The 10,071-nt window shown below is 36.6% G+C and overlaps 1 long non-coding RNA gene across 1 annotated transcript; it reads left to right on the forward strand.

Annotated features, from left to right (window-relative positions):
• Nucleotides 1-6,897: 6,897 nt before the first annotated feature.
• Nucleotides 6,898-8,278, forward strand: LOC114922915. Its single transcript, XR_003810525.1, has 2 exons — nucleotides 6,898-6,959; nucleotides 8,030-8,278. It is a non-coding gene; the product is annotated as an uncharacterized LOC114922915 (long non-coding RNA).
• The last annotated feature ends 1,793 nt before the right edge of the window (nucleotides 8,279-10,071 follow it).

The following is a 10,071-nucleotide window of genomic DNA, read 5'->3' on the forward strand; positions in this document are numbered from 1 at the left end:
TTTTTCACTAAGGTTAAAATCCCTGTATGCCACAGCTGAACAATTGCCAAAACTCACAGTATGCAAAAGTGTGCCAGCTATTTTCAGAAGCATGGCAATGAAGCAGCGGGGAAAAAAAAATCTAGGCTAAGGTCACATTGGGGTTACTTTAATGAAATCTCTAAGCCATGTAAGTAGCTGGTTGACAACACTGCAAATGGCTGGGAGGAGGTTACCTCATTTCACTGCCTGTACCTTAAATGCTGTTTTGATATCTGGGAATGGAGTGATTACAGTTAAATTAGCCAATACTATCTTTATATTCTTCATTCAAGCAATAGATTGCAGGTTTTGTACTCTGCAACTCTGTTAAGGCCAGAATCATATGCGTATTTATATTATTTGTGTTTACCGTTGCATTCTTAATAAAGAATAATGTCAGATGAATTATGAACAAAATAAATCATTAGAAAGCTGTTAAAATTTGACAGTAGTGGGAAAGAGATCTGATTTGGGCAGAAAACCATTTCTCATCTTAGGTATTTTAATTAAGCAATTAAATATATTTAAACAATTTTTCTAAGCTATTCTTCCTACACCACCCACTCTCTGGAAGTGAAAAGAAAACTATCAAAGAGCATGTATTTTGTAATTCATTATTTCCAGGAAATATCTGGTAGAATGATTTTGTGGCACCCTGGAGTGGTTGTTTAAAACAAGTTATACCACATTTCTCTAATATACTGTAGTTGTTCTAATTCTCTCAATTAAATTTAATGGATAAGTGCCTTGTGTGTTTGGAGGTGAACATGTACCAATGATCTGCCTGAAATTTTATAATGTGGAATTTAATATGACCCTCTGCAAACAGAAGAATCAGAATCTAACTATTTCAGATTTCTAAACAGAGCAGCATACTGCATATGAAATCCAGTTTTAATGGTGGAAGTACAGAAATGGAAAGGAAATTCATCAAAGCCAGAATTGTAACAAACATGAATAATACATTTGCACCATGTGGTAAAATGTAAACCCTGGAATAGCGTAGAGGAGTGTGGAGATGGTCATGAAGTAGATACGCATCAGTCATTATGTAAACATCCACTTAGCTGGGAGAGACAGGAGGGAGCAAAAAAGAAAGTCTGTCCTATCTTGATTCTCTTTGATAGAACAGGGAGAAGAGAAAATATTTGTCAGGCTTTCAAGTTTCTATTATTTCACCTATAAGGTATAGTTCCGGTAGTCCTTTGGTGTATGTTTCCTGACCTAATCTTCCTGAAAGGGCTGTCAGTACTGAAGCAACATTTTTGATAAGTTATTATTTTTTTCATTGTTCCCTTCTCAAAAACTATGGTTCATTTGATGCTGCATGCAGTGATAACGTTGTCATACTGAAGTATCCATAGATGTTTTGTACAATTGTGATAATGTCACAGGTATAAGACAGCAAAATGGAAAACATGTGAATTACTGTATCATTTGTGCAAAGACATGAACCCAATGACAATGGAGTATTGTACTGAAAACTTTATTAATTATGCAAATAATGGCTGTCATGCTATGTACATCTATTCATATGTGGAAGGCAACAATCATTATATGTACAGGGGGAGTTAGAGAATGCACTAAATCCCAATTAACTATATTTTTAAAAAATAAGTTATGATTGTCTAGCTTCACAGAACATAAGACAGAAACTGCCTCGCAAACCACATTAGGATTTAATCCAATATGTCAAGCCTACATACACCAATGGTGAAAAAAGTAAGGTTCTACATTTAGGCAAGAAAAAACAAATATACAGATATAATATAGGGGGTACCTTGCTTAATAGTAGTAACTGTGAGAGGGATCTCCGAGTCCTAGTGGACATTCACTTAAATATGAGCTAGCAGTGTGCTGCAGCTGCCAAAAAAGCCAACATAATGCTGGGCTGCATTAACAGAGGGGATAGAATCAAGAACACGTGAAGAATTAATAACACTTTACAATGCCTTGGTAAGGCCACACTTCGAATACTGCATCCAGTTTTGGTCACCACGATGTAAAAGAGATGTTGAGACTCTAGAAAGAGTACAGAGAAGAGCAACAAAGATGATTAAGGGATTGGAGGCAAAAACATATAAGGAATGGTTGCTAGAATTGGGTATGTTTAGTTTAATGAAGAGAAGGACGAGGGGGGACATGATAGCAGTGTTCCAATATCTCAGGGGCTGCCACAAGGAAGAGGGAGTCAAGCTATTCTCCAAAGCACCTGAAGGCAGGACAAGAAACAATGGATGGAAACTAATCAAGGAGAGAAGCAACCTAGAACTAAGGAGAAACTTCCTGATAGTTAGAACAATTAACCAGTGGAACAACCTGCCTCCAACACTGGAAGTTTTTAAGAAGAGACTGGATAGCCATTTGTCCGAAATGGTATAGGGTTTTCTGCCTGAGCAGGGGGTTGAACTAGATGACCTCCAAGGTCCCTTCCAATATTATTATTATTATTATTATTATTATTATTATTATTATTATTATTATTATTATTATTATTATTATTATTATTATTATTATTATTATTATTATTACCATAGATCACACAGTATGCCTTTCACAACAGAAAAGGCAAAATATATCTTTCCTTTACATTTTAGGGTTATGCCCATAGCAGTTTCAACATCACTATTATTCATGTATTAAACTTATATGCCGCCGATCTCGCCAAAAGTTTGAAAGATAAACGGAGTGTCTCAGGGTTCTTCCATTTTTCGCAACATATGGCATATCACTTAGAGCTAGTTCAAGGAATGCACAAGAAAAAGAGTCATTTTTTTAAATTAATTGGTTGTCCCTGCAACTCTCTCCTAATGTATTTAAGATAAATTTCTGTAGCAATGTAGCGAGATGTGTTTCAGAGAAATTCACAGTCTTCAAAATACCTGGATATTCTTCCTCCTAAAATCCTCTAGAGTTGCTTCATTTATCCTAAGATAAAATAAACTCAAACTATAATCCTCTCCTGCAGAAATTTTTCATTACAAAATCAAATCTACATTGGAGATTTCACATGGGTGAGGAAAGTTGATTAGCAAGGTCAAACAAGCATGTTAGGTGAGTGCATTTCAATGAGAGCCATCAATGCAGCAGCAGTCTTCAGTCATTCATACTCCTGCTTAGACTCTTACTATCAATGATTTTTAAAGTTACTGAATGTTATCATCCTGTCTTTTAAAGTTACTGAATGTTATCATCCTGTCCCACAGAATAGAAATATGCAGTTCTGATTGATTTGCTTTATCAATTCAGTAGCTTGATTTGTTAGTTCAAAATAAATGTAATTTTTATACCAAGATTTTATTGATTTCCATAAATAGGGTACAAATGTTCCATTCAAAGGATAAGAGAAACAGAAAATGAGAGGAAGAAAAGTAGAGCGAAACATAAGAACTAGTGTTTCACATTAAACTGTACTTATATGTGATAAATCTGCTATAAATGATGCTGCCATTAAGATTGTGAAATTCCTGATCATGTCTCTCTTGTCTTCTCTGGAGCCTCTTCAGCTTGCTTTCCTATTCCCTTTCTCCCTTTTACTCTTGGAGGATGAGATGACATAGAAACCAGGTGCAGCCAAAAATGAGATAAGGATGTAATCCAATTATCTTATCTGTATCTCAGTTCTATGTATAAGAATTCAAGAAGGCATCTGCCTGATCTGACCTAGTGAGACGCTATTAGCCCCACAAGGTAGTCCAGACAAGAAACACAATGAGGAATACTAGCTCTATCTTTTATTGTAATCATACATTAACAGAATCTTACAAGAAAGTATTTCTTCCCTCCTTTCCTTTTAACTGCCCAGAAAACTAGGGAGGGTCCATTCTGAAATGTTTCCCATGCCCTCTCTCCTTTTCTGAACTCAGATAACTTTTGCCCAGTCTGCAGTTCTCCTTCCCTCCTGTTTCACAGTCTAAAGTGAAACTTTCTTGATATTTGCATTTGGTTTTTTAAAAAAAACAAAAACTTATATCTGTTCCAAACAATGATAGAAGGCAGTACAGAATATTAATGGAAGTCATCATCCTTTTATATTCCAATATCTTTCTAAGCTATACTTGACAGCTCTTCTGACAAATCATTCTGTTCCTGTATGCAGTAGAGAACCTTGAGTTGGTTGTCAATTTGGCAGTCTTACAAATTCAGTAAATAAATAAACATCACCGAATCAAATATTCCCGAAAGAGTTTAATCATGAGTACATGAAATTCTGCATTCATCATGATAATGTGAATTCAGGCTTAGTTTTAGAAGCTGCTTGAGGAAAGGCTGGGAGAAATGTTAAGTGAATGGAGGAGGCTTCTAGTCACTTGTACATTTGCTTTTCAAGACAGACCATTTCTGAATATTCAACAAAAAAATCTCTTCTATAAGGTATTCCGGCCTTCTCCAAATCTTCAGAAACTATTGGAATATGGAAAGTAGTACATAATTTATGGAGAACAGCAAACATCTTCAAAGAAAACATTTTACCTGCCACAAGACTTTACTTCAAGCAAACTACTTTAGAAGAGAAGCAGCTTTCATTTTCCATACAGATCATATTACACAATTTTTGTGGGAGGAAGACATGCTTTGCTAAACTTTGCCCAACTTTTCAGCCTCTTAGTTAAAAAGTCAAGTAGGAAGAGCAGTTTTGAACTGAGAAACAAGCAGAGAAAGGAAGAGTAAGGAATGCTGTTTCTTGTGCTCCCTCCCCTTTCTCTGTCCAGTGAAAGACTCCAGGGAATTCCCGGGATTAGCATTTCAACTCCAGACACTTCAGCCAACATGAAAAGAGAAAGTAAGGAAGGAAGGAACTTGGCCACATTCCTGTGGAAAACAAGAATATGATATTGCTAATGCTTATTTTAAGGACACTGCATGTTTTTCTCTTACTTGTTGCCACAATGAAGCAACTTGAGTGAAGCAACTTCTGTAAGTGATTAAGGAAGGTACTTAAGATGAGCAACGCTTCCTAAGTGTGAAAGAGTAGGCTGCTTTGAAAAACTGCAGGTACCTGTGCTGCCTTCACCCCAGGGCCGCACAGCAGAGTTGCCAATAAAGCTACAACCTTGACACAAGTGTGGGAAGAGATGGGGGGAGTATGGAGGAAACAAATGTTCTGGAAGCTCTGCATCCACCAGCAAACTGAATAAAGCAGCCAAATAAAAGATGTTTCTCTTTCAAAGAGCGTGAATGGTCCAAAAGAAAAGAAGTATAGAACTACAGCAAAGAAAAATCAAGTATAAAAACACAATGCAGGAAATTGTAAATACGCTCCATACTGGCCAATGATAGAGAAGAAAAAAGCAGAAGGCAGAGCAGTGTTGGTACAAAGAAAACATTATTCCATAATAGCATCACTTGTAGCGTGTAGTATAGTAATACTAGGCGAATAATACTTGTAATTGTTACAAATATTAGTGTAGTGATATAGAAATAATAATAATAGACTATAGAATTGAGGCAATAGAAAACACGTATAGTTTTGTATGTTTTACATTTCACTTTTATATTTTGGTTGTTTCCCAACCCTTAGAGGGAGATTTATATTCAGTGTTTTCGTGGCTCAGGAGAGATATCCCTGTTTATAAAACATATTGTAAGCTGGGCCAATTTGTATTTGGGATCAGCTAATTATTTGATATCATAATTCCAACCTAAATCTTCACATTTCTGTATTTGCATAGAGATGGCACCATATATTTTCTGTATTTGCATAGAGATGGCACCATATATTTTCAGCATTTCATAGTTTCCCCTTTTCTGATCTTTACTTTAAGAGGTCTCAGTTTTAAATATGGTGCATATGTGGTGAATGGGAAACAAACAGAATGTTGAAAGGCATAAATCACAGTTTATTCCTATGCCTTCCTTTCAACATTAAAAAATGTGAATGGCATTTTTTGAAGATCAGAATATATTTGTAATTGGACCTAGCCATGGAAAATATGCTTGCATATGTTTGCTTGATTTGCTTATTTCAGATACCTTACAAAAATCATTATCTAAAATGGGATTAACACATACTTCATAGATTTATTGTGGGTAATCATGATAACTATTATAAATGTCATTACAAATTACAAGAATCAGTGAAACAGTTTTTTGGAAGTCAATATTGAAGCTTTTTTAGTTATTAAAAGCAATTTTGGAAATTCAGGGCAGCAAAATAATAATATATAATGATATATACTCCATGATAGTGATTCCTAAATTTTGAGGAAGGGTTGGCTATAGGCATGCACGGCTAAAGATACTATTAATATTTCAGTAAAAGTCTGTAATTCAGGCTTCTCCAGTGCTTGAAAACAAATCAGATACTCTATTTAGTTATGGGATCATTTGTGTGATAATTTATGACCCAGTTGTTCTGTTTCAATGAGTTCAGCTTCTACAAAGGTCAGCAGTACCCAGTAGAACAATAAAGACATTGTGTATGTCATGAGATCATTGCGGAAATAATGCAAATGACATAATTTCTGTTTTTGTGTGCTAATCTGTTAAACATGTGATATCAATTCTCTGTAGATGCCCATGATAGAAGTAACACTCTTATTAATCCAAATTTGACCTGACCTTTAAAGAATTGATAAGCTTTTGACATTTGCCATAGGGAAAATTGGATGGAAAGAGATGTAATAAATGAAAAAAAAATGTGGGTAAACTACTGCTGTGACTCTTTCACTTTTCATTACTAGATGAAGCAATAATGATATAGCCATATATACGATGATACAAGATCTAAATGATCACAGATGAGACTATTTGCATTCTTCATGATTGTTGTTGTTGTTTTCATGGTGCTTGGTGGTTGTTTAATTATGGTTTTTATTTTGACTTCTGTTATCCCTTACCGTAAACATTTTATTGACTCCTAGATTCTAATTATCATATGTTGCCATTGCTGACTTCGGAGAGTCTGATTCAATTAAGACAGTATACACATTTGAAAAGTAAGTAAAAATGTTTGATTTAGTGTGTGAATCTAAAAAAGTCATTTAGAAGGAATTCTAGTAATTGTTACATATCAAATGTGAGTTCTAATTATAATACAATAATGTTCAAATCCTTTCTTCTCTTTCTTCTGTACATTCTATATAAAAGGATAGAAATATGAGGTACTATTTCCAACTCCTCCTTGTTTTTCAATGGCCAAATCCAGTATGCTTGTTTATGATCACATGACACCTACTTCTCATACTGATACCCTTCAGATGTGTCAGATCCCCCTTCAACATAGATAAGAATGATGAGTATTACATTATAATATCTCTGGAGATCTTTGACTCCAACATTTCCTTCTAGTAATTTTAGAAGTTAGAATAGAACTTTTCTCCTTCTTGATTCAGGTTTATTCTACGTGATAGGTATTGCTATTTGATGCTAGATCATATGCTTTGTGTAGAAAAGTCTGCTTGCTAAAGCGTTGAATTTTTGTTGGGGGTAACCCCACTATTGTATTTATCCCTACCCTTATCCCAACCCCATTCCCTAACCCCATCTAATATCCATACCGACCTTATCCCTTCCCTACCCTTATAAAACATTTATTAAAAATGGATTTTATAATAGCAAAAACGAAAATGAAGGACACTGGATGGACAGGCACATGGACAGGCACCATGCAATAAATAAATCAAAATTATCCCCAACATGCTAAACCAGAACTTGGAAGTAAATGTGCAGTGTACTGCCACATTGGATTAAAATTTTAAAATCATCTTGTTTTAGTAGGAATATTTATGAGTATTGAGAAGCCATTAAAACCCTCTATTCTCTACTAAAAAAAATAATTACAAAAAGAACTGTTTGGATAAGATACATCCAAAGAGAAAAGTGCACTTGAGAAAGTTACAACATATAAAAAAAAACATATATTAAAGGTAGCTGAATTTTAAAATGTGCTTAGGTGTAGTTCCATTTATTTCTAGTTTATTTCTAATTTATAGTGACTTCTCAGAATTAATCTCCAGTGCTGCTACTAATATAATAATTGTGTGTTGCTTTTTTCCCTTTTTTTCAGACTTCCAAAGACTTGGAAAAGCCTGAATATTAATGGACACAGATACAATCCTTACAACATTCTACTTCTAAACATACAGTTTTCATTTACAACGTTGTATAAATTAAAATCCTACTGTTGGGTTCTAATTCTCTATCTTAAATCTTTGTCTCCATCTTGGCAACCAAAAGTCTGTAAATATTGTTCCCTTGAAAAATTAGTTCTGGACCTTTGAACGTTATTGCATTCTAATAAAGCTATTGTACTGTATCACTTGCCTTGCGTTTCTTGTTAAATTAAGACTAACTCACTTTTAATGAGTTTCTTTTTATTTTTAAGTTGAAAAATTGCACAGTTTGGGTTTGGGATTGTTTTAGGTTTTTCATTGAAATATGGCTGTCCTTTTCATCTAATGCAACATGTGCAAGAACTTTCAAAATTCAGAAATCAAACAATTCATATCTGTCTGAACAATTCATTATTCCTCTCTTTTCTCCTCTTCCAGATTTTTTTCAGATCCATGACAGAGAGTCAGATCTCACTGACACTATAATGTGGAGGTTCTCCCATGAAGAGTTGTGCATGTAGATTGAAATTTTAGAGTAGGGAACAGAGTTTCTGCAATTGTGAGTACAAACAGTTATTTATATTTGTTCGGCTGTTGGTTTGAGTTCCGAACTTGGCTACTGAGCTACTTGTGATTGTTAGTGGTGTTTTTACTGAGCTACTTGTGATTGTTAGTGGTGTTTTTAATTGATTGTTTTTAATTGATTGTTTTTAATTGATTGTCAGCCGCCCTGAGTCCGCAAGGAGAAGGGCGGGATATAAATTCAAATAATAAATAAATAAATAAATAATATTCAAACACATTTATTTATAGTTGTAAATGACCTTTGATCTAAGATGATACTGGGAGTAAATAAAACCAAGGTATGACCCCCTTTAAATATTGTAGAATATGATTAATAATTTATTTATTTATTTATTTATTATTTAAATTTATATACCGCCCTATCTCCCTTACGGGACTCAGGGCAGTGAACAGGCAATAATAAAAATCACAATAAATATTGAATAAAAAGCCTGCTCTAAAATACCCCATATAAAACCCCTAACAAAGCCCAATCAAAACTACGCCAGGCCGGCCGCATGGAATAGATGGGTTTTCAAGGCTCGGCGGAAGAGGCTCAGGTCTGTAGTTGTACGTAAGTTGGGGGTAGGAGCTGCCACAGAGAAGGCTCTCCCCCTGGGGGTCGCCAGCCGGCATTCACTGGCCGATGGCACCCTAAGGAGGCCCTCTCTGTGGGAGCGGACTGGTCGAAGGGAGATATTTGGTAGGAGGCAGTCTTGCAAATACTTAGGTCCATTGCCATGGAGCGCTTTAAAAGTTGTTACTAACACCTTGAAGCGCACCCGGAAGGTCACCGGCAGCCAGTGCAGCTCGCGCAGGAGAGGTGTTACATGGGAGTATCTAGAGGCCCCCAAAATCCCCCACGTGGCCGCATTATGAACTAGCTGGAGCCTCCAGGTGCACCTCAAGGGGAGCCCCATGTAGAGAGCGTTTCAATAGTCCAGGTGGGAAACAACGAGGGCATGAGTGACCGTGAGTAGGGCGTCCCGATCCAGAAAGGGGCGCAACTGGCGTATCAGGCGAGCCTGATGAAAAGCCCCCTTGGCCACAGCCGTCACATGATCATCTAAAGACAGCCGAGCATCCAGGAGGACGCCCAGGTTGCAGGCCCTCTCCGTGGGAGCTAATGACTCGCCCCCGATAGCCAGAGATGGAGCCAACTGGCTATGTCGTGACGCCGGAAACCACAGCCACTCGGTCTTGGACGGGTTGAGTCGAAGCCTGTTCCTCCCCATCCAGACTCGCACGGCCTCCAGGCACCGGGACATCACTTCCGCGGCATCGTTGGGGTGGTCCGGGGTGGATATGTACAGCTGGGTGTCATCTGCGTACTGATGAAACTCCACCCCGAAACCACGGATGATCTCACCCAGTGGCTTCATATAAATGTTGAACAGGAGAGGCGAGAGGACTGACCCCTGTGGTACCGCAC

This window comes from Protobothrops mucrosquamatus, unplaced genomic scaffold (genome assembly GCF_001527695.2).
Source record: "Protobothrops mucrosquamatus isolate PMUCROS unplaced genomic scaffold, P.Mucros_1.0 scaffold1315, whole genome shotgun sequence".
In the NCBI taxonomy this organism is placed as follows: Eukaryota; Metazoa; Chordata; class Lepidosauria; order Squamata; family Viperidae; genus Protobothrops; species Protobothrops mucrosquamatus.